The sequence below is a fragment of the Lissotriton helveticus genome, chromosome 6 (genome assembly GCF_964261635.1).
Source record: "Lissotriton helveticus chromosome 6, aLisHel1.1, whole genome shotgun sequence".
Classification (NCBI taxonomy): domain Eukaryota; kingdom Metazoa; phylum Chordata; class Amphibia; order Caudata; family Salamandridae; genus Lissotriton; species Lissotriton helveticus.
The window spans coordinates 1,617,613,666-1,617,639,044 of NC_136067.1; the positions used below are offsets into that span (position 1 = coordinate 1,617,613,666).

The window sequence follows — 25,379 nt, forward strand, 5'->3', positions numbered from 1 at the left end:
TAGATGCAAGTGAAGACTAACAATTTGGCAGCCACATCTGCACAACTTGGCTTCAACATCCACAGGGGAAAAACTTGATCCTGAAGGCTAGCCTAGCCAGCACAAATGTAGTCACTCTTGCAGGCAAGGCACTAGAAGAGGTAGAGTCCTTCACCTACCCCTGGCAATGTCATAGACAAGCAGGGTGGCAAAGAAGTGTACGTAAAGGCAAGAATCTGCAAGACAAGGGCTGCCTTCATTCAGTTAAAGAAGAAATGGAGCTCCAAGGATCTAACGCTGCAAACCATGATCAGGCATTTTAACACCAATGCAAAATCGTGTCCTCTGTATGGAGCAGAAACGTGGAGGACATCAGAGACCATCAGAAACAAAGTCCAGACCTTCATCAACACCTGTCTGAGGAAAATGTCACAAACTTTTAGCCAAGCTGCTGTACATCATTGTTAAAAGACAGTGGCAAAGCCAATAGCTCCCACATATGCAAGACATATTGGCTTTGTCACTGCTTGTTTGCCGACAGTCCCTACCAATGGGAAACACACACTTCTTATCAAGCAACTAATCATCTCAAATATGTGAACCATCCCCTTCAGAAGGAAACTGTGCACCTTTCCTACACATTTTGAAGTGTGCGAATCTGAGGTGGAGACCTCAATCTCCACACTTAATAATGGAAAAATAATGATTCAAGCACTGGACATTATATTTGCTCAGTTTGACTCCGAATTCCACATTATCCATCATCTGCAAAAAAGAGCAGCAAAACACAGTTGCTATCACTGAATAGGTTTCTGGCCTGTTACTTTTGCAGGTGCACCTTTCTTTTATTTCTTGGACCCAGCACTAACAGTACAACATAACTATATGGGGAAGTATGGCACTGGTGATTTTAGGAGAGGAGGGTCAGAAAAAGTAATACGTCTCTTTCCCATGACAGGAAGGTTGATCATTCTGCTAACAAGCCACTAATTCCTGGAACAACCCACCCCAGCACACCAGGGCTTTCTCCTAACCTCTTGAATTCCGCAAGAAGCTGAAGGCCTGGCTTTCCAATTAGTCTTCTTGCGTGACCATCGAGACTGCCTGTACTCGGGCCACCCTCACCACACGACTACTCGTTGAGACAAGCAGCACTCTACAAATCCACCTTACATGACATGATACAAGTAATTAAATAATAAATCAAGTGAAATAAACCAAACCCAAATGACCTTTGAACACAGATCCTTCATAGAAGGAGCGCTAATTGAGACATCATTTGAAGAACAGCTTTACTTGTGTTTCAAAGAATGTTGGCTCACACATGCAGGTTAACGATTTTTCAGAACACAACAACAATCTTAAAATGTAACAATAGGAAACAGAATGCTTTGGAAATAAAGAAAAACTGCAAAGAAAAGCACAGTGCCTCAAAATGAATACACCTCGAAGACTACCCTGAAGCCCTAGCTGAGTATCTCCGCGATTCCCTAATATACATGGGACTGATGCAAGGCCGCAAATCTGCTATCACCTACTCTTTTGTTTAAGAATACTTCTACGGGTGCACATGCATTGTGCTTGCAGACCAACTTAATACATGTCCTAACGCTCAGGGCAGATGTAGGAGCTGGCTGTTGCAGACTTTCTTCAAGTGATGGTATGGCCTTCCACTGATGCTGCGTTGCAGCGGTGACGGAGAAGTTGAGGGGGCTGCTGTTGTACTGCTAACCCCATGTGGACTGCTTTGGAATTAAGCAGCTCTTGCCCTGCTGGGGCAGCAGAGTTGCAAGCATCATATACTAATGGCCCCTGAATTTGGGGTAAGTCTCCAGTTCTACGCTGCTTAAGCCTTTTTAGGTCTCGGCCTAGAGACGCGCGAAGCACGTTCTCGGCAGAGAACTATAGCAATCGTTTCTGCCGACAAACGAGACAAGAGCTGGCCACGCGCCCAGCATTCTGAATGGAGAGGGAGCGACAAGAGTTAGTCACGCGCACGCTCACGGCGCCAGCGTCTCCGCCGCGCGCCGATGACTGCTCTCTTCCTCAGCAGCCTTTGCCTGGCTACATCTCCCGCACCTGATGTGCTGCACGGGGACGGCGGCGCGAGGCAGCGCTTCAAGCGCCCCCTAATTGGATACGGTATATTTGAAGATACATCCTCCCCTATAAATGCATTTATTTCTTTATTTATTTATGCGAATTTATATAGCGCGGACTTTACCCGAAGGTGTCAGAGCACTTAACAATACAACAACACAGCCCTCTCCCTCTGGCCGAAAGAACACGCCTCCCTGACACTTTTACTTACCCCACGCCAACAAATGCACTAAATAAATAAAATAAAAAAATACATAAATATTAATAATAATTCTCATCCCAGGGACACCCAGCCCAGCACGCCACACACCCCCTGCTCCTCCACGGCACAGGGCACTGCAATGGTCAGAGCGCAGCCCATTGTATACATCCTACGCCCGCCCCTCCAACCATTACAACCAGTTAGGTGGGGGAGATCCGTTCAGATCTCCACCCCGGGGAGGGTCCGAGGGAGGTCCCTACCCCCAGGCGCCCCCGGCCTCCACCACCTCTCACTGTCTGCCTGTGCTGCACGTTCCACCGCTACATACCGGTGAGTACTGAGAGGGCAGTTCTGCACGAGGGGCTATTTATACACAGAATGCAAAGCGGCGGCTACAACAGCACCTGCTGCTTGTTCCTCACCCCCGGCCAGAACCTTCATGTGCCCCTTGCTCTCTGCGTGCAGTGACACAGGCGCCCATCCAAGGGCAAACACCGCAATCTGACCAGCAGAGCCTCAGGTCGTCGCATTCAGTGAGCCCCCACTGACAGCTAACGCCTGAGAGCTGCCCCCACTGTCCAAACACCAGCTGACACTCTGAACCACGGCTGACACTTCCACACCTCTCAACATTACAAACCCTGACTTTGCCATCACACCTACTATCAGATGGCACTTCTCCAGACTCCTTTTAATATCCCAAATCTTGACTTCTCCATTACCCATGACATCCGACCACTAGGGACGCATTTGCGTTTTTCCACAGAAGGTAGCTGTATTTCTGTAGTTCTGGCCGGCTCCCCCCCTACTTGTTGTCTCTAGGGTTGTTGGGCACTCACGCTGTTTGTTTGTAGGCAGAGCACCGGTCGACTTTGCTGACCTACCGACTTTGCTGACCTACCACTTACTTCCCTTCGTCTCTAGCTTTGTTAATTTTATTTTTGCAGATTTATATAGCGCGAACTTGATCCGAAGGTATTGGAGCGCTTTACATGAGTACCAGTCACGTTACACAAGAACACATTTGTTGTCAGTGAAGAGGCGTTCATGTATAAAACAGATTGAATTTGTTTTTCTGTAATTGAAAGGAATGCTGCAGCACAAAGCAATAGTAGTGGTTTGTGTTTTTGAGGTGGCGAATGTGTTATTGTTTACGAATGAGCAAGCGTTGTTACTTTTCCCCTTAAACAAGTATTAGTTGGTGGTGGGGGTCTCTCCACGGCAGTGTTGGTTTATGATTGTCTTGCACTTTCAGTTCCTTAACCAGGGGTATATAAGCTGGGGAGTTCCACCATTTTACATGAACACACTGACATAGGAGGAAGTCTCACAATTTTTTTTATTTTTTTTATTTTTAATTGCAGTTTTTATTTTTATAGCACAGCCAAAGGCATTAGAGCACTTTACAATAGAGCATGGAGTGAGTTCTGGTTAAAAATATCATAAAAGCAACCAATTAGGACCAGAAAAACAAGGAACAAACAGCTCATGCATCAGGTACGTTACATGGCAAGAAGTAGTTACTAAACCATCATAGTAAATCAGCAGTAAGTAACCACAAGTGCGGCGAGAGCACATATTTCGTAACTGGAAAGGCAAGGCAAGTCAACTCAACATTGGAGCAGCGAGTAACAAGCCCCACTTTAATCAAAAGGACTTTCAAATAGGAGGATTTCAAGTTCTCTTTTAAATGTGAGTAAACAGGAGAATGTGCTATGGGTTGGTGGGAGAGAGTTCCAAAGCTTTGTCCCACCACTAGATATTGCATGTCTCACATAGTGTTCTTGCCTTAAAAGTCAGTAGTTCGAACAGGAGGAACTCGGGTATTCCCTGATCCTCGTTGAGTGCCACAGATTTTCAGCTTTTGATCCAAGTGGAAGTGGGTGGAGTTATGGAGTATATTAAGAGTAATGCATGCAGTCTTAAGTTGGGCTTTTGCATCAGTGGGGAGCCGTGGCAGGGATCAATGAGAGGCATGAAAACGAGGAGCCTGCATCTATGATTTTTGTCTCTCAGTACTGTTAAGCACAAACCACTCTGCTTGATTGAACTCTTTTCAGATTTTCCTTTGATCATGCTTCAGTTTTCCAGTTACTTGTCCATTTGTTGCGCTTGTGTTCAGCTTATGTAAGACTTAGGATTTCCCTGGGCAGTTAATTCGTGGGAGGTTGAAGGATTTCTTCACTGACCACACAAAGAGACAAAGCAACCTACTTTAGATAAAAAGATAATTGAGGCCACACTCTCAGCCCATATTAGCAGTTTCCAAAATATTTTTTCTCAAATCATGATTCTGTGTTGTCTTCTAGATATCCACAATACATACTGTATGGGAGTATGGAGTTGCCTGTCTCATGGTGATGGTTGATCTCTCATCAGTTTTTGGTGGGGTCAACCATGGGGTCCTACCATTTATTCCATTCGAAAGGGGGCAATGGCTTGGATTAGTTCAGAGTCTTCCTTTTAGAATTTATTGAACATGAAACCTTCTGATTGCTCCTTCTCCGTATTTTGAGGGGATCTCAGGTTCTGATGCTTTCTTTTTGGACGCTCACTGACAACAACTTTAAAGATGATTACACATGCTTAAAGCTGGAGCATGTGCTGTCAGTGGCTAAAGCATGGTGTGAAGACCTCCCATCAGTGCACCAGTCACTCTCGATCACTTCTTTTGTGGATGTGTTCTAAGCATATCTCAGAAAGGGGCATGTGCAGAGGTTACAGGACAAAGTCACATGATCTCAGCTTGGCTTGTAAAGTTGTTCTTCATGGTAGTGATGGTTATTGGCTATAGGTATTATAGGAATATGTCATTAGAGGACATATCCCTGAATAGTGATTGCCATAGCTTTACAATGGTAATCCCAACTGCTGCTCTTCTGTCAGTGAATCTTTTATGTGTTCAGCTCGTATGTTTTTACTTCCATAATAGTTAGGAAGGCAGGACAACATAGCTTCCAAGCACTGTTATGTTGGTGGTATTTGCAAATGCAAGTGCTTGTGGGCTGTCCAGGCTGCAGCAATGTTTTGGGTTGTGTTTAATGAGTGCTTAGAGAAACACACAGCCACACACACACAGCAACACACGCACAGCCACACACGCACAGCCACACACGCACAGCCACACACGCACAGCCACACACACACAGCCACAACCACACACAGCCACAACCACACACAGCCACATACACACAGCTACACACACACACACAACCACCTCACACACACCAAACACACAACCACACACAAACACAACCACACACACAAACAAACAACAACACACACAAACAAACAACAACACACACACACACACACACCACCACATACAACCACACACACAACCACACTGTCAGTGCACACTTTCACCAGGCACAGGCACCATCAGTCGTTCGTGCACGCTTTCACTGGGCACAAACACCACCAGCCATCAGTGCACGCTTTTACCGGGCCCAAACACCACCAGCTGTCAGTGCACGCTTTCATCAGACACACACCACCAGCCGTCAGTGCACACTTTAACCAGGTACACAAACCACCAACCGTTAGTACACGCTTCCACCAGGCACACACACCACCAGCCGGCAGTGCTCACTTCCACCAGGCACACACACCACCAGCCATCAGTGCACAATTTCTACAGGCACACACACCACTAGCCATCAGTGCACACATCAATTGTTAACGCATCCACAAATAACTATTGTAGCAATCGCAGCATGGCGCACTTTACTTTCAAACATATTCATCTAAAGCGCAGCATGCCACCACTGCTACAAAAATAAATACACATTTTTTGGCCTACAATTTATAGACTTTTGGTGCAATTGGTGTTGCAATATTAAGCAATGCAAATAGCTCAAACTTAATTAACCCGAGACCTATTGCATTGTAAATGCTTGTTTTATAATGGCTACTTAGGCAATACTGCTGGTGTGCTTGTACTTGGTAGAAAGTCTGGATGCGCATTGCTTGGGATGCCCTTGACATTATTCACCGTTTCTATTTCGGATGAGACGTAGATGGAGATCAGCATGTTTTTTAGGTTAAGCGTGTACCTCCAGTCATAATGATTTGCCACAAGCACTCTAGAAGAGGTGCCACTGAAGAGGCAAATTGAGTGAAGCGGTAAAGAAATTTAAATGAGGTCTTCAGCATTCATGGATAGTCAAATGGGGGCTTCCACTCGACGCCCAAGGCATGGCAGAGTTGCCGGGGCAAGGAAGAGGGGACAGAAAAGGGTGATCTCCCTTTCACCTTTACTTGAAACCTTTCTTGTTGCTTCACCTTCTTCCTCCTCTTTGAGACTATCCCCTGAATAGTATGAAGACAAAGGAGAATCAGAGACCAGAGGGAAATATATTAAAAGGTCTCACCTCCCCTCATTGTTGCAGTATTTGGCAATCTAAATCACCCCTCCTCGCGCCCACGCAGATGAGAAGGCAACCCAATGCCAGTGGATGCATGTTTCAGAAGTTCAGAGTCGCCATTTACCCTAGACTGCCATTAAATAATATTGTCAAAGATCTGTTTCGAGGACGTCTTGCACAGGAAAAGGTTGCACTTCGCAGGCTCCTAACTTGTCAGGTTACCCTGGAGAAGGAAAACTGAAAGTAGAGGCCATGTTTGCCAGACATTCTCCATTAATCAGTGATGGATCTGTCAAGGATTAAATGCTTAGGAAATTGGAAATGTCTCATAAGAAAGTTTACAGTAGCCTTCATCTAGCTACAAGGGGTTGTGCAGTGTGCTCTCCCCACTCACATGCTAAGGACTTTCAAATACTTTCCATGGCTTGTATATGAAGGTTTGTGGAATGAAAAGTTGGGTGGGGCGTGGAGACTGGTTAGAGTTGTTGGCCGTAATGGAAACAAAGACAAGGTTCTTATACAGCATCACCTTTGATTTTCTCACTTTGTTGTTTTCTGTGCGGCCTGTCTATTGTTCCGTTAAATTCTTTGTTGGTATTATGTGCACATGGATGGAGTCAGCTGCTAGCCCTCTGCTAATATTGCATGTATTTCAGATAATTTTAAAATGACACCACTTGACCTCCATGATCCTACACCTCTAATAACCTGTTACACATAGTTCTCTTTATCTTACACACTCCCTTCTTTTTTCCCACCATCTTGTCTACAGGAATCACATTTCCTAATTCTATATACCAAGCCACTTGTTAAATTAAACAAGAACACATCTGTCAACTTTTATTTGACAATAGATTTTATAGCAGATCTGAAGCTGCTCAACATCTGTAGGACAACAATCCATTTCAAAACTGAGACTTTGCAGCACATTCTACCTTTGATCTTCCTGGGTGAATGTCTCAGAACGATATATTTTACATGCTGCTAACCTGAAAATCTTATTGCACAGAGATTCTACATTATTCCCATCCAGGAAGAGCACCGGTAGGTTAGGACCCTCTCATTCTGCATGCAATCTTCCCAGAAAGTCTCCACAAAGGAGGTGGCATCTCAGGTACTTAAACTTGGAATTCTCATTCACCCCATTTCAAAAACTGGTATATTCAGGGCCATTCCCAAGAAACGAATACCAATGGCACGAACAGGTAATGTTAAGTTCTAAAGAGGCATGAATTATTTTTTCAAAACTTACCTGATTACCTCATAAGAAAGGGTTTTTCATAGGAGACGTGTTTCCCATACACATCAGATCATATTTCCTTGCAGAAATGAAGTAAACCAAGTTGGGGTTTAGTTTATACGCTCTGCAGTTTATTCAGCATGATCCAGTCAGGAAGAAGCTCCATTATGTATGGGGAAATGATAAGTATTTCTCAATCTGTCAGAAGACAGATTGAGGAACTTCGGTGTAGGGGGGACAGCACTGGCCTGGTTGACTCCCTTCTTAAATGACAGGTCTTAGGAAGTATGGATACGGCCTTTCTCTTCCCCATGCCTAGCATGAAGGCAGCAGTACCTCAGGGCGTGATTCCTAGCCCTACCCTCTTCAACTTATATAGGTCTCCTCTTGCACCCTTAGTTGAAGACTTCGGTACTAAGATTATACTACGCAGATGATACACAGCTAATTTTCACCTGTGAAAAAGGCACAGACTTTGACGGAGACAATATTAGATCCTGTCCTAATAAGGTGTTCAACTGGCTCAAAGTGAACCAGTTGAAATGTAATCCAGACAAATCTGAGATTGTTTCTTTGGCTGTCCGGTAGTGAGTTAATGGAGCACTTGATGGCCGGAGGAGTTAGGAGTTGTCTCCCCACCCCACTTTTAGCCAAATTCACGGTTAAAAATCTGGGCATCTGTATTAATAGTACCCTCTCAATGAGGTCCCAGATCCAAGCTTTGATAGGTTCCTGTTTTGGGATACTGCGCATAGTAAAATAAAATCTTCCACTCCTGCCACTAGATACCAGGAAGACAGTGGTCCAGGCTGGGTAACGTCCAGACTGGATTATGCTAATAGCTTGTACCTGGGTCTACCCGGCTATCTCATTCAGTGCCTGCAAGTAGTGCAAAATACTGCGGTGAGGGTGATCCTTAGACCCAAACCTAGATCTCATATGGCTCCCATTCTCAAGGCCCTACACTGGCTGTGAATGAAGGGAAGGATCAAGTTTAAAGCCCTAGTGATAATTTTCAAAGCCCTGCATGGCACTGGAGCCAGTTACCTCAATAAGCGCATTAATCACTATACTCCAGTACGAACCCTAGGATCTTCCTCCTCTGGTTTCATCTGCATTCCAAAAGTACGTTTAGCCCGCATGGGGGGGCAGGTCTTTCAGGTTTTTGGACGCTCAGGCATGGAACAGATTACCTGCTATGCTGAGTGCCTCCACTGACTTAGCATTTTTTTTAAAACATTTAAAAACTTGGCTGTGCACTACATCAAATTCTGTTAATTCATTCATTCAATACTGAGGAGCCATCTGAGATAGCCCAGCCCTTTTATGGTCTCTTCCTTTCAGTTGCCTCAGGCTACAAAAGAGAAGGACAGCTTGGGATAATTGCCCATAACAAAGGGACTCAAGTGAGAATGCTTGAACAGTGACCACTAATGGAATCTCAGAGACACTGGATGCATGTGGATCGCACCACAACTGATACGCAACTCTGGGACATTATATGGCTACCAACAAGAAGTTGAAGGTTTAATATGTATCAAACCGCAAAACACAAAGGATTCAAAGAAAATACATGGAAACAATGAAAGATTCCCTTTTCGCCTGAGACATTAGTTTTTGAAACCGGTTGTAGCAGGGACCCACCTATCGACTAAAGGCCACTTATGTAAAAGTCCTCAGGGATTGAAAAACTATTTGACTCAATAATCATATAAAAATATCAAGTGTGAATTAGAAGATAATATACCATACAAACATAAAATAAAAAACCCTCATTCAAAAGCTTGAAAAGCCATTGGACACTATAAGACAGTTGAATAAATAAGTATATATAAGTGGATCTTTTGTTTTATATCACAGTTAAAAATTAGGTAGAAAAAACTGTTTGCTGTGAATCACAATTGTATTCAATGCAAATGTCAAATAGTATAAAGTGCTTGTGCAAATAGTTTGAATCTTATATAGAAAATAAATATTCACAGTCACCTAATACATAAAATATCCTACCCTGCAGATCGTAGTTAAAAACAAATAATCAAAATTACACAACATTTACCATGTTCAAAACATAATATGCTAAAACATATTCTTTCAAGCTATGCCCCAAAAAATATTGTATGTGGATGCAGCGTTTCGGAGAAAAATTTAGGTATTGTCACCTTCTTCAGGACAACTATTACTTATTGAAACATTATCTCCTTATGGAAGCTCAGGTAAGTATAACTGCTGAATTTCAATGGTTTTGTAAGAGTTAAATATGAGCCCTACTATAACGTCCCTATAACCTTTGGTTTTTCAGTGAATTTGTCAGTGAATATATTTCCTTTTTAGGGCTCGGACTCCTCCCCACTGAAAGTGGGAGGAGTTAGAGAACTAATGTTAAAGAAGGAAAAAAAAGAAGTATCTCCTAGGGCCTTGGCGAGAGGAATTCCACACATTCCTTAGCGTTTTCTGTCATCTGGCCAGTGATTCGTCTTCCTTGTGTTTTCGTTTTAATAGGCTTGAAGTGATAGGGTAAATGTAGTTTTGTTCCGCCATTTTGGGCATATTTCGTTCGTGCTCGCGCAAAGAAGTACATAAATTATAATTAGGAGCTGTCAGGGTGCCTCCGTTAGTGAATCCAGATGGCCGGGCGCGTTCACAATTCTGCAGCGCTCAGCGCGCAGCTTCCTTGTTCTTGCATGTTATGACTACGTTGCGTTGTATGACTAAATGGGGATACGGTAATGGCGCCGCTTTAATTTCTTTCGTATGTCACTGAGGTCCAGACATGCCGATCATTGCGGTGGTCTCCGGGGCTTGTTTACATTTGGGCACTGGAAATACGGGGTACGAAGCAGAGTCGTCATTTAATCAGGACTTGTCATTTGCTGGTTTGTGCACACCGTTGCAGCTTCTGCCGCTCTCAGAGCTCTCTATCTTTGTCGAAGTTTAAACCCTGCTTCCTCCGTTTGTGTGTCTTTTACTTGCCGCGGGTTGTGTGCAGAATTACGCTGCAGCTGATGTCCAGAAGAAAGCGGAAAGAAAACTGCGGCGCATCGCTGCTCTCCGGCTGATTGGCTATATTATATATTTATAACGCCCAAGAATTGCTCTTTCTCTGTATTCGTTTCTGCGGTATTTTTAGGCGAACATAATAGTTTCATGCATGGAGGGTAAACATTAATTTTAATCTGAGTGATGTCATCTGCGTATAACAAGACTAGAGGCAACGACCCCCTCGTGATGATTTATCGAAGCGCCTCTCACATTTCGATGCTCGGCTCTTTAGATGCTTAGTGCTTAATGCGAAGTTTACCGAATGTCCAGTACAATTTACTTTTCCGTGCAGAATGTTTAATATATTATTAAAATGTTATTCACAACTTTTGGATTCATAATCATGCCGCATTCTAGGCGGGAATGCCAGGCTGGGAAGCACAACTAAGGGAGGCGGTGGCCTCCTTCCAGACCGCGCGCCCCTCCCTGGCACCCAGGGGCGGGCTCGCGCTCCTTGCCGTGGTCACCCCCGCCTTGCCAGAGATGAGTTCCAGCTGTCTGCCTGGGGTTCCGCGCTGCACATCTCTCGCGTGCCCTTTCTCATGCTCTGATGTCACGTGCTCCCCGTAGATCGGGCACCCTTCCGATTCTGGGCAAAGGGCCGGGCCGCTTTCCTTTCCAAGATTGCCGAAATTCAACGGGAAACTACGGGATCCAGCCAGTGGGCATCTCGGGCCGACATTGGTGCCACCCGGGTGCTGCTGCAGCTCTCCGGTGCATCGTGGGATTTGTAGTGTAACACTTCCTCTTTACCCTGCTCCTAATCCCCATTAGTCACCTAGTGTCAGTTCTCCCTTCTGTGCCTGTTCCCACACAAGCTTGCATCTTTCCTGTTCTTCTCTCCTGTAGTCTTACGTCTCTCGTTCTCGGTACCTTCTGGGAAGGAAAATTAATAAATAAGACATACCATTCTATTCTGTATACCACGAACATGCCTGGAGATAATGTGTTCGGGTTTATGCTGTAAAAATAGCATTTGCCTGCAGTTATAGTTGTACCAGCTTGGAGGTCGGCCGCTCTAGCTGTTAAGCCACATCCTCTCGTCTGCCTGTTAAGAAACGTTAATATTTTTTTGGACCTGTCTGTCTACGCGTTTTTAGCCTTCAACTGAAGTCTGAAGCTTTTCTTTTTTTCCTCTCCCCTATAGCACACCAGTTTCTCTCTTTCGCTTTAAGCTCCTGTTCTGCAGAGCTTGGCGGCACGTGGAGCACAAAGAGCTTCTGTGATCTAACTTCTCTCCACTAACACTCTCCAATAACACTCTCCACTACCACTCTCCACTACCACTCTCCACTACCACTCTCCACTACCACTCTCCACTACCACTCTCCACTACCACTCTCCACTACCACTCTCCACTACCACTCTCCACTACCAGTCTCCTCTCCACTACCAGTCTCCACTACCAGTCTCCACTACCGCTCTCCACTACCGCTCTCCACTACCGCTCTCCACTAACGCTCTCCACTAACGCTCTCCACTAACGCTCTCCACTAACGCTCTCCACTAACGCTCTCCACTAACGCTCTCCACTACCAGTCTCCACTACCACTCTCCACTACCACTCTCCACTAACAGTCTCCACTAACAGTCTCCACTAACAGTCTCCACTAACAGTCTCCACTAACAGTCTCCACTAACACTCTCCACTAACAGTCTCCACTAACAGTCTCCACTAACAGTCTCCACTAACACTCTCCACTACCACTCTCCACTACCACTCTCCACTAACACTCTCCACTAACACTCTCCACTAACACTCTCCACTAACACTCTCCACTAACACTCTCCACTACCACTCTCCACTAACACTCTCCACTAACACTCTCCACTAACACTCTCCACTAACACTCTCCACTAACACTCTCCACTCTCCACTAACACTCTCCACTAACACTCTCCACTAACACTCTCCACTCTCCACTACCACTCTCCACTACCACTCTCCACTACCAATCTCCACTACCACTCTCCACTACCACTCTCCACTACCACTCTCCACTACCACTCTCCACTAACACTCTCCACTAACACTCTCCACTAACACTCTCCACTAACACTCTCCACTACCAATTACCACTCTCCACTACCACTCTCCACTACCACTCTCCACTACCACTCTCCACTACCACTCTCCACTCTGCACTACCACTCTCCACTAACACTTTCCACTAACACTCTCCACTCTCCACTACCACTCTCAACTACCGATGACAGAGCACACTTACACGAAGGACATCACAGGCAGCAGCTGTGCAAGCTTGTTACACTCACAAGGATACCACAGGCAGCTGAGGTGCAAGCTTCTCCCACTCACAAGAAGGATATCACAAGCAGCAGCGGTGCAATATTCCCTCACACACTCACAGCAGGTACTGTGCCAAGGCAGCAGCAGCAACAGAGCAAGAGTCCCTTATAAAGAACAGGCACTGCACAGAGATGCACAATGCAATCTTCTCATACTCACAGGCAGCAGCTGTGCAAGCTTCTCACACTCACAACAACGACATCACAGGCAGCAGCAGTGCAAGCTTCTTACACTCACAAGAAGGACATCACAGGCAGCAGCAGTTCAAGCTTCTTACACTCACAAGGAGACCACAGGCAGCAGAGGTGCAAGCTTCTCACACTCACAAGAAGGACAACACAGGCAGTAACGGTGCAATATTCTCACACTCACAATGAGATCACTGGCAGTACACACCACATGAACACACTCCATAACACATAGCAACAATACATTGGCATTTACAATGCCATTAGCTCAAACTCAAATAAATCCGAGCCCGATTGCATTTCTAATGCTTGTTTAAATCGTTAGGCTGGAGAGACAAGACTGCTGAAATACTAAAAGTCTTGTTTTGGGACCTACCGCCTTTGAAAATGGTTTTAGCCATGCTGCATGACATGGCTAATAAACAGGGAAAAGAGCACACATTCCCAGCTGTTTCATTTTGTAGTCAAGCATGAGCGAGCCTACAAAATGATGCAAGATTTTTTTTTCTTTGGATTGATAGAAAAAGCTATGCGTGTGGTTATGGTAAAAGAATGCAGGTGGGGGAGAAAGAACACAGGTGGAGAGAAGCACAGAGTGGAATCATGGAGGGCAAGAAAGCAACACAAGGGGAGGAAGCAACAGGTGAGGTGCGCAAAGAAGGAAGCAAATCGAGATACAGCAGCATGGAGGGGGCTAGAAACGAACAGTGCGGATTTAAAGTGCACAGGCGAGAGGAGAGGTTTGAAGGGCAGAGCTGTATAGAAGTGAAAGTGTACCCAAGGCCGGCTTGAAGGGCAAAGTTGTGGAAAACTGCATTTTTATAGTGTTAAGAAAATAAAATGTCCTAGGAGAAAGGGGAAAACAGGGAACTTGAGAAACACTTATTCTCCAGGAGTGCTTTTAGAAAAAGAAAAAACAAAGTTCCAGAAAGGCAGGCTTTTGCGGAAGGATAAAAGGAGCCCATCGGTGATGCTCCACAAGAGGAATACACATTAGACAGGCGGGCGAAAACAAAACCATTGACTAAAAAGAAAGAAAATAAGAGTGAAATAGCAAAAACACTAATGGAAAGCAATGGGCCGAGTTACTTTTCAGGTCAGCTATCGACATGTCCCCAATAAGCCTTTCAGAACCAGACAGCTGCCATGTCTGGCAGGCTGCGGCCTAAAAATGATACTCCGCAGCGGTGCAAGGTTACTGAGCAGTGCCTTGAAACACTTTCTCTCACACATTCACTGAAGCGTGATTCATGTGGAGTAAACAGCTACGGTATGCAGTAGCTCAACCTAATGGAATTTACTTCACTCCTGTAAACACAAGCGGTCACCAGATATTTTCCACAAACCTTAAAATAATTCCTCCATAATTAGGGTAACCACCCATCTGTAATTTGCTTGGACTGTCCGTAAATTAACCCTATGCCCGTTGTCTGTGACTGGTGCTCCAACACACGGCATTTGTGAGTAATGTTAGCCTTTCTGCTAAAAGACAATGGTTAATTTGACATTTGAGATGCCTCAGCTTAAGAGAGAGGGAGTATCCTGTGCTGTGAAGTCAAGGAACGGGCAGAGAGCTAAACAAGAAACAAGCCATTTTGACATGGTGCCTGCTGCCGGAAAGAAAGGAAATTGTGTGCTATTGGTTAATCTCCAACTGTAAAGGCTGTTTAGGAACAGTTATTGGAGTTCATTGATGGGGTCACTTGAAGCACTCACATGACAAAGATGTATTCTTTTTGAGAGGTATTGTAAGTGTGTTACCAGCTGAGCTGTGGAATGCGTGCTTGTAATTGGAGTTATAAAAATGTTTGCACTAGGTACATTCTGCAGATTACTAAAATCTATAACTTGGAAGTATTTTATCTTAAACCCAGTCGTTTTACGCATGTTGGGGCAACCTTTATTATACTGTGTGTAATGGAAGTTTAACACAATTACTTACACATTAACAGTGCTTTCTGTCACAGGCTTGGACCTCGCAGTACTAAAACTACACAAGTCACTATTCACTGCTGCCCCAACCAGGATTCAGTTCTGTGTCTCTCTGGTTGCACACACTGACATTTGCAGTGAACACATCAACCAAAAGAGGTTTCATAAGATAAAGTGGTACATTTCCCACTGATAAACTTAACTTGCATTTATTTTTCATTTAAGACGTGCATTATTTTATATGAAGTTACCTAAAGGTGAAAGATCAACAAAATAGTAACTGAATATTTTGTTCTTTTTAGCCATGCCTTTCGCTCCACGTTCACTGATACCAGCTAAATTGCACTCAGGATCACAGTACCCATCCCATCTTTTAAAGCAATTCGACTGCTTTGTCAATGGTTATGTAATATCTGAGAAAACTTGGCCTGGTCTAGCCGGAACAGTCTCCACAAGAGCACTAACAAACACTACACAGTTGGTGATGGTGCACTGTTCGGAGGGTGGTTGTGCACAGTGCTTTGTGTGGTGATGTAAAATTCCATTGGTCGGGGCATGCTATCCAGTGGGTAAAGGAACACTGTTTGGCACTTCTTTGGATTGAAGATCATGGAATATTCATGGGATTTTCCAGATTATTGCATGCAGAAGGTGAAAAATTCACTTAGCGTAATGTTTCCGAAACTCTTTGCCATGGGTTTGAAACATAATCAAAATGTTGCTGTTGCTTTCTCTCCCAGAAAGTTTGGATAGAGGTTTGACATGGTGCACAAGGGTATCCATTTTTTATTGAACAAGGGCATATTCCACCACTTGAATGTAACACACCTAGAGGCAATCACAAAAAGAGCACAGTGAAGTAATAGTGCATTATATGAAATATTAAATGAACGTACTGCTAAAGTAGTGGGATATGGCCTTCTTTGCGGATGTGCCCGTAAAATTGAACTTTTGTTCTGGTTTTTTTCCATGAAAATTGACCCTTTGTCCTCAATTTTTATAGTCCTGTCCAGAACTGACCTCCTTATCAGCCGGTCTCCCTACCCGTAACTAACCGTAACACTCAATACCACTATTATTACTAAAACAGAACCCTTCAACGAACTGATTAAATCTTGTTGCTAATGTTGAACTTTGATTCTCAACCACGGGACTAAAGCTACACGGTAGCTGTATGCGCTCTACAAGTGAGTAGATCAACCAGATTTACAATTCTGTCTGCTTTACGCTGGTTGGTTTTTGTGAAATATCCGATTTGATTAAAACTTGTCGTTAAACTATCGCTAAACACTGCTAGTGTTGCCAGTTAATAAATATTGCCTGTACCTATGTAGAGCGTGTGAGCGCTAGGCAGGGACAGTAGCTGTTAATGTTCAGTGAAACCTCGAGCCTGAGGCAAGATTGGGCTGCCGGATTCAGACCGATGACATTTATTGGATGAATCAGAAAAGAGACACAACACAAACTAATTGACTGGTCGTAGCAATGGTCGAAGTTGGCGGGAGCTGCAGTTTTTTTTTTTTTAAACAGGAGTCCCAGGTGGGCAGCGATAGCCATGGCCTACAGGTGGGCAGAGAAGAACAAGCATTGGAAATGCAATAGGTCTCGCATTTGTTTATGTTAGAGCGTTTGGCTTTGCTAATGGTACTGTGTTTTAGGTATGTGTTATTTAGTGCATGTATGTGATGTGTCGTGGAATTATGTGGTTTGGATTGTAATTGTTAGCTGTGTAGCAGTATGAAGCATAGAGTTAGGAGGAGAAGAATGTGTGAAGATTTGGGAAGGTGAGTGAGGTGGAGGAGAACAGCATGAGGGACAATGAAGGAAAGTGAGGAGAGTAGCATGAGGCAGAAGAAAAGAGTGAGGAGAGGAGTATGAAGGAGAAGGAAGAGAGTGAGGAGGAGAGCAGCGTGAAGTAGAAGGAAGGAGAGGGAGGAGAACAGTATGAGGCACTTAGAAGACCTGAGTCCAAAGTGATGTCAGTACCTTAGCCCTCCCACCAGCACTGCTTCGACCGCCACCAGACTTGAGGGCCCCCCGCCCTGAAGGCGAAAGTCCGCTCTGCCCACACCCATGCAAACCACCCCCAACCTCCTTCGCATCTCTCACCTCACAAACACCCCTCGTACAGCCCGCCCCTGTAGCAGATCTGTCAAGTGCCACCGTAAGCCCCGCTCTTATTTACAGGAATTATAAAAATTCCTGTGACTGGCCCGATGGAGAATGTGGGGGCAGAGTCTAGCGGTTGATTTGCCAATATTAACATAACTATTTAAAAGAGTCGTGGCCTTGTGTAACGTCATAAAGGCGCCCTGAAATGCTACATCTAGGTCTTAAAAATCAGACGACGAATAGCATGATCCAAAACAAGGTAATTACTGTGAAATTAAAATGTGCTACCATCAAGTTGCTAAAAGCATGGTGCAGATGCTCCGCATCTACAAAGCTGTGGCTGGTAACCTCTTTCTACAGTGAGGTTAATGAACACCGTTTACGACGCTTGTCTGCCACATCATAAAGCTTCCTGTGTTGTTGCTGCCGCTGTTCTTCCCTTGTAAACATGTCCGTGGAATGTCTTGAACGGATAACCTTTGGAGGCATTGGTAATTTGTTATTATATTGCTGAATTAATGTAATTCCTTTATTTTCGGGGGAAACTGAAGATCTGCCAGAGATCACAATGCGCACCTGTACCGACGACGCAGGGACTCTACCTTGGTTACCCAGTTACAGGGCAGGCTGCTCTGCCTCTTCCGCCCTGGAAGGAGGTTCTCCGTGCCAAGCCAGACATCGGCAACTATACAACTCGTTGCGTATAAAATCCTTGTAATGCACCGTTAAACGTTTTGAATCCGTGTAGTGTTCGCACCCGTAGGTCTAAGTCCCAAGGCAATCCTTTCACATTCCCCATTGTACAGTGAGCTGCCTTTTATGGACACCACGTTGGAGGGGTCAGCAGACACTCTTACTACCGAATCCGCATCCATACTGCTTTTTATAACCAGCTACGCAATGACTTCCTTCCGATTCTATTTTCTCCTCTGTCTGAGCATCGATGCACTCGGGGTACTTCATGTGCATAAACGTGCGAACACCGGCCATGTGGGCTGCATCCAAAGGGGGATCAGGTGGTGGCGGCATCCTAACATCGCCGCATGGCCGATTACTTAACACCTTGGCTGCTATGACTTTTCCCCTCCTGTGCTGTTGATGGAGAAATCCCATTGTTCATGACAAGGTCAGCTCGTCATAAGCACAGCTCCAGTGTGCCTCATGACGAGCTGAACTTGTCATGAGCATCAAAGGGGTTAAAATATGGCGAAGTTAACCGAGGACAGGTAAGCGTTGCCCTGACGACCAAAGTTATGTAAAATTTAGGCCGCCTCGGTGAACCAGAAAAGGAAAACGAAACGCTCTAAACTCAGCAGAAAAGAGATGCCGCTACCTCAGTGACGGTGCCAGCATTAATAGTTATTCAAGGTTGGTGCAATTGCCTCGGCCCCCTACTTAATGCAGAGTTTTTCCTAACGCTGCCAGTGACATCCCCCGGGGCACGAAAAACATTGTCTTCATAGACATTTCTAATAGCCATGATGCGGTAAGGAGCAGCGAAAGATCAGATATCTCCGGATCCTTCCGCTGCTTGTGTTGAATGCACCCCGTGAGGCCTTAGTGCTGCGTGAATCTGGAAAATTTAAACTGGGCATCATCTGCTACTCGCAGCAGGCGACCCCTATGCAGCCGGGATCAGAATGACCTGGAGGACCAACACAAATGGATCCAAGCGGATGCCACCTAAGGCCTGATTCGGCCGCTCGATACACGTTGTGCACATGCAAACGGGAAACAACATTCCCGGGCACAAGCATCTATCAACAACGAGGGTCCATCCACTGCAATGCCTCCTTCCAGCAAGGAGAACGAGGCAACAATGACGAAAACCGCACGCACACAAAAAAAAAGGGGCAGGAACAGGATACTGAATCCCGCCCCTCCAGGACTCCCTGACCTGCCTCATTGTTGCCAAGGCAATATTTCTAAAAATATTGTCGTGCTACCGTAAGGCAGGTCATGGAGTCCTCGAGAGGCGGTATCCAGAGCAGACAAATCTGCTAAACAGGAGCTTTTTCCAATGGCAGGCCTCCTTTTCGAGAGGCCGGCCAATGGAAAAAAGGGGCGTGGCTTCACGCAATACTGAAATCCCCTCCTCACAATACCTCTTTGCCTGCAGCAGCGCATGCGCTGCAACGCAGGCTTCGACCTAAAAAGGACTCTGTCTTTTCCTTTTTGCCCAGAGAAGACCAGGAATGTGTCCACTTCTTCTGCTCTGCCGCTGGCAGCTGCCCCCACCACTTCTCTCTTTCTTCCTCTTACTTTCTCTCTATCTAGCTCCTCCGCACTTACTAAAAACTGTGACTTCAATAAACGGTTCTCACCCTCTCTTTCTTCCTTTCGTTTATTTGTTCCCCTGTGCAATGGATCCAAAAAAGAAAAACACTTTTGCTGGAAATGTCGTCTTTTTGTGACATTTTTCTTTTCCAAGTGCAACCTCAGGAATAAAGGGTTCAAAATAAGAAGAAGTAAAAAAACCAAAAAGCAAGACAGAGTTGTTGCAAAGTGGCCAGACTGATTTTATTCACACCCAAACACCTAAGCGTCACTTTACAGTGAAGCTTCTTTGAACAGCACTGTTTTCCCGGGTGAGGAAGTGTACCAATCCTGGAGGGACTGCAATGCCTGATTGATGGTTGGAGTGGAAAACAAAATGTGTATCGGGCTCTGTGTTCAGGGATGTGGTCTTTTTAAACCATACTGCTTACGTTTTGTAAGGATATGAGGACTGGACATTGAAATGGGTCCCTTCAGGCAAAAGCACTCCGTGATTTCTGAATGAGTGTAAAAGCGTTAAGGTAACCATGTTGTTCTTGCTTACATTTCACAAGCTTTACTTAATCTTGCATTCCGTATGAGTGTTTTTTTTTCCAGGATATTATTACTTTCCTATTTTCAGCCAGCCCATTATTCTTTTCTGGTGCGTAATTTGAATTGAGCCACATGCAGGTGTTTATAGCAGTGCACAACTGGATTGCAGTTAAAGGCAATGCAAGTTTCTCTCTGTGGGGCAGTATGGTGTTTATTGGGGTAGAGAATATGGCACTATGTCCAGAGCTACCGAATTTGGATATGGGGTACCAGGTCAGCCTTCATGGCCAGTCCCCAGACCACACTCCTGGGGGAGCACATTCCCATGCTACACCTTAAAAGGCACTGCAAACCTTAAATCCATGGTGTATTAGCACCAGCAGGGGGAGCCCCAGTGGTGTCAAGTGTGGGTTAACCTTGAAGGCCTTTCCACAACAATCCATACTGAAGTTAACATCCAGTCTTGCGTGAAGGTCTATGAAGCAGCACACCGTAGAACAACAGTGACTCTAACACTGAGGTCACAGGACCCTTGAGAAGGGCCGGCTCTAGGGTGGTGTGGCCAGTGTGACGCAACAGCGCTGACTTTGGGTGGGGGCGTCGTGTTTGTAAGTATATTATGGTTTTAAAAGTTCTTGTTGCATCCTTCCTGGCCTCTATCAATTTTTGACATCAATTAAAATGTAATGATAACTACAGTGATTAATGTTCTTCCTAGAGAGATCAGAGTTTTAGTGGAAGTTTTGACTCATGGAAAGATAGCACAGAGGGTTAATGGGCCTGCTACAAAGAACATGTACCAGGCAGATCACAAAGTGCACATAATGTAAATAGGTCAGTGGGTTACTGCTTTTGTCAGAAAGATCATTTTGTTATTTGCAGTTTATAAATTAAAATCCTGACATAATACAGTGAACTATTAACTGTCATCTAAGAGCTGCATGCAAACTGCAAGGTATAAATTAGAGCATTGTGTCCCCCCCCCAGTCTTTCATTATCTAATGTTGCAAAAAGTGTTAATTTGGATAGAGATCAGTTCTGATTATTAAAGAGAACCTCCAACCATGGTATTACGTTTTACATTTTAAGTTTGTGTTTCTTCAGACCAATTACTATTAAACTATACTGCCTACTAGTGTGGTGGTTATGTGACTCCTACACCTTGTAGTCCTTGGTCTTATGTAACATTTCCTATACATACTATACTGGTCTGGTGGCTCAGTGGACTAATGCCTCCACTGCAGGGGCCTGTGTTTGACCTCATGGTCACAGGTTCAAATCCTGGCTATTCCACTCAGCCTTTCATCCACCTGAGGTCGATAAAATGAGTACCATTGAGTTGGGTAACAAGAAATATCTGTTATTCAGCGCCAAGATACCTTCGGGTGAACATGCACTTTTCAAATACACGTTATGTTATACAGTGATTTACGCATGTATAATTGATTGTCTCTGTGTAATGTGTGTGATGTAAAGTGCTCAGACACCCTACACTGGTATGCCTGGCGCTATAAATCCAATTCAATTTATCTGAAAGAGTGTGGGGTTATGCAGACTTGAGGGGCACTGTTAAAAGGTGGTAGTGACGGAATCCGTGGCGAAGATGGTCATTTGGGTTGCACCAGCAAACAGTGTTGCACAGAGCGCCACCGGTGCTGAAGCCGGCCCTGCCCTTGAGGCCAGTCCGCCTCACCCATTGGTTCCTCCATTGTCCTTGTTTCAGTAGTAGTACCTGCAACTCATCAGGGATCGGCAATGCAGGATATGCATGCCCACCAAACTAAGTTTGCAAACTTCACAGTATCTCCGCTACATGCAAAAGCACTTTTGACATGTGCTGCCTGCTTTGGGGCCGCTGAAAAAGTGCAGCAAATAAGGACAACATTATGCTGCAGTGATGACTAAATTATGCAGCAAAAAAAAAAAAAAGTCTGCAGCGTAATGCAGCATATTTTTGTATACTTTATTATTTTGACATTTTTACACATCCTAACAGTCTCTGGAAAGATTTTACCTTATTCGTATCAGTGTAACATACAAATGCAGCAGTGAGAAAGGTGATCAGTCAACCTTTGCATAGGGTCGTCCACTTCGCAGCAACACAAGTCACGTTTCTTAGTAACTTTGTAACAATGGTGACCTGCAAAAGGTGATATATACAATACTTAATATGGAGAAAAAAGTGAGCTACTCGTACTGGTGCAGTGTCCTGTAAAAAAGAAAGACTGATATACGACTGATACAGGTTACAGCATGTCACCATTGTTGCATCCAATGTGGTTTTGCACACCTGATGGTTTTTTAAAAATTGTGTTTCTTTTTCAGATTGTACTTATGGAATTCCCATATAGCAAATCAGATTGAGACCATTGTGTCGTACTTGTAGTATTTACTACCTGTCTATATCTAAAATCTAATCGCTGTTGACATTGTCACACATTTCATGTGAGTAGGGTAGGGATCTGTGAACCCGTCCTGAAGAAGAAGCAGCACGCTTCGAAACATGTCGACACACACAGGAGGTCTTGTACATTAACACAACACACCTCCGCCACACAACGTTTTTAATAATACAGGCATCAAGGAATATTAAACTTTTCTACTCCACAGGAGCTAGGTATTTAGGTCTCGTCCTTTACCATTCCGAAGGAATGGGAAATGGCGAGAATTCAAGTGCTCGAACTGATTGTCAAACCACCGCATTTTTTCGTGGCGTTTTCTTCGAGTGCACGTGGCCACAGGCACGCGCTTTTGGCCCATACACTTTCATGGCCATCTGTTCCTCAATGTCCCTCCCACCCTTCGTTTGATCTTGCCGCGAGTTCAGGCTAATGGCCCTCCCCCAGCACAGAGCGTGCATCGCGGCCGCACAGCACATCAAAGGGCTTCTCCCAGCGTGTGCTGTGCGGCTTCTCCTCCCCTAATTATGTGGCCGGCCGTACTTGTGTTTCCCGGCCGCTTCCCGGCCGCTCTTGTATTTAATTAGCAGCAGCAGCATTTCTCCTGCGCCAGGCCACATCAAAGGCTCTGTGCCACTTTCACCCACACGCAAGCCCACTATCATCCACGCAACACCACACTCACCCACGCAACGCCACTCACCCAAGCAACGCCACTCACACACGCAACGCCACTCACACACGCAACGCCACTCACACACGCAACGCCACTCACACACGCAACGCCACTCACACACGCAACGCCAGGCTACACATCATAAATAACAATCATTTGCAATGCTATAGGTCTCAAATTTACTTAAATTGAACATAATGGCATTGTAAATGACAATAACTTTCAAAAATGTTTACTTTTACAATAAATTGAAAAGGCATTGTCATTTACTATGCCAACAGCTTAAAGTTGCCTAAATGCAAGACTTATTGCATTGCAAATAGCCAATAGGGCTCGCTTTTGGGACCATCTAAGTGTTTATGCATGCGACATTTTATGTTGTTGCAACAAGGAAATTATGCTGCATAACTACTTATAAGGGCCCAAAAGCGAGACCTATTGGCAATGCCAATGCTTGTGATTGTTTGCTTCTTTTCTACAATACAAACACATCATTGCACCCCTGCTGCTTGGCTTGGTGTTAAAGCTGCACCCAAGTACTTTGCAGGTCTTCTTCACATGGTGTGCTTTACGGGCACAGCTTGGCGTCCGTCTTCTTGGAGCCTGAGGTAACTACTTCACAGGTTTATAAAATACCATGTATATGTTAAAAAGGCTGTATTGTTGCTGTTAACTACAAGGCTTGCTTTTTCGCTGTGTTTCTCCATTGCCAATTATGTGCCTCCAAAGGCACACATTTATGTTGAATGCGCGATCATCCGTTATTTAAAATTTTTGTTTATTTGGCAGTTTGGCCACTAGTTCTGCCCCTCCCCTCCTCCCCTTTTACTGTGCTCTAAGCCGTCCAGTCTCTGCGTAAGCAAAAAGAACATTTCACATCACTCGGTGCACTTAGCACAGAAGCCAAAGAGTTAATAAGCAAAGAGTCAGAACCCCTTTACAGTCCGGATTATTTCATACGTTTAACAAGGAGGCTAAAAGGTTACTGTTTTAACATTTAATACATGATGTTCATTAAGTGGCAAACATTTTAGATTGTGTGCCTTTAAGTACAATATGCATTATTAAAAATTTTGATAATTTGGACTTTTTCGACACTAGTGTTGTGCTCCCTTCCCCTTTAACTGCTATACTTAGCCCGGTTTTAGCGTAAACTAAGATAACAGTTCGCATCAGTTGGTGCGCTCAGCACAAATGCCAAGAAGTTATCGAACAAATATTGTGAACACCTTTACATTCTGCAACACTTGGGGGCATATTACCAAGGGCCTTTTCGCCGCTTTAGCGGGAATTTTTCTCGCTAAAGCGGCGAAAATGTTATCGCCCTATTACCTAGCTGTCGCTAACACCAGTTAGCGACAGCTAGTAGGAGATAGCGATCATCTTGGGGCCCACTGTGCATGTCAGCGATATTTATCGCTAATGACATGCAAAGTGGGCGTGCCAAGATGTTAGCGACTGGAAACAGTCGCTAACATCGCTATCTCCTATTACCTACTTTTGGAAATAATCGCACTAAGCGCGATTATCTCCAAAAGCTAACGCCTGCCCAGAGCAGTTCTTAGCCATGTTATCCAATGGTAGGTGGATAACATGGCTAAGAGCATTTGCTCGGTAATGCATGAATAACGCTGACTTTACAGCGATATTCATGCATTTCGGCCGATTTTTACCTCTTTTGAGATAAATCTTGATAATATCAAGGTATCTCAGCGGTAAAAATTGTCGGAGTGCGGCGATATTATTTTTGCCGCTAACCATGCATAGCGATAATTATCGCTATTGCTTGGTAATATCCCCCTTGGGGCGCTGAGCAAAGAGGCCAAAAACTTAGTGAGCAGGTATTCTAACCACCTATATGGATATCCCACTGTGCCCCCCTTTATAGTGTTGTACTCAATTTCATGTCAGGGTAAGCAAACAAACCAGCCCGCACCACTTGTTGCGCTCAGCAGAGAGGCCAAAGAGTAAATAAGCAAATAGTAAGAACCCTTTTACAGTCCGGATCATTGTGTTCATTCAGCAA

At 44.7% G+C, this 25,379-nt stretch overlaps 1 protein-coding gene across 3 annotated transcripts in view; it reads right to left on the reverse strand.

Annotated features, from left to right (window-relative positions):
• CEP68 (centrosomal protein 68) overlaps positions 1 to 25,379 on the reverse strand; it is a 136,394-nt gene that overhangs the window by 84,142 nt on the left and 26,873 nt on the right. Inside the window, exon 2 of one of the 3 annotated variants that reach the window (XM_078649413.1) lies at positions 22,293 to 22,418. The exons of the other annotated variants lie outside the window; for them this stretch is intronic. The gene's annotated coding sequence lies outside the window, so the exon portion shown is untranslated. The remainder of the gene's footprint in view (positions 1 to 22,292; positions 22,419 to 25,379) is intronic. 3 annotated transcript variants of the gene reach the window in all.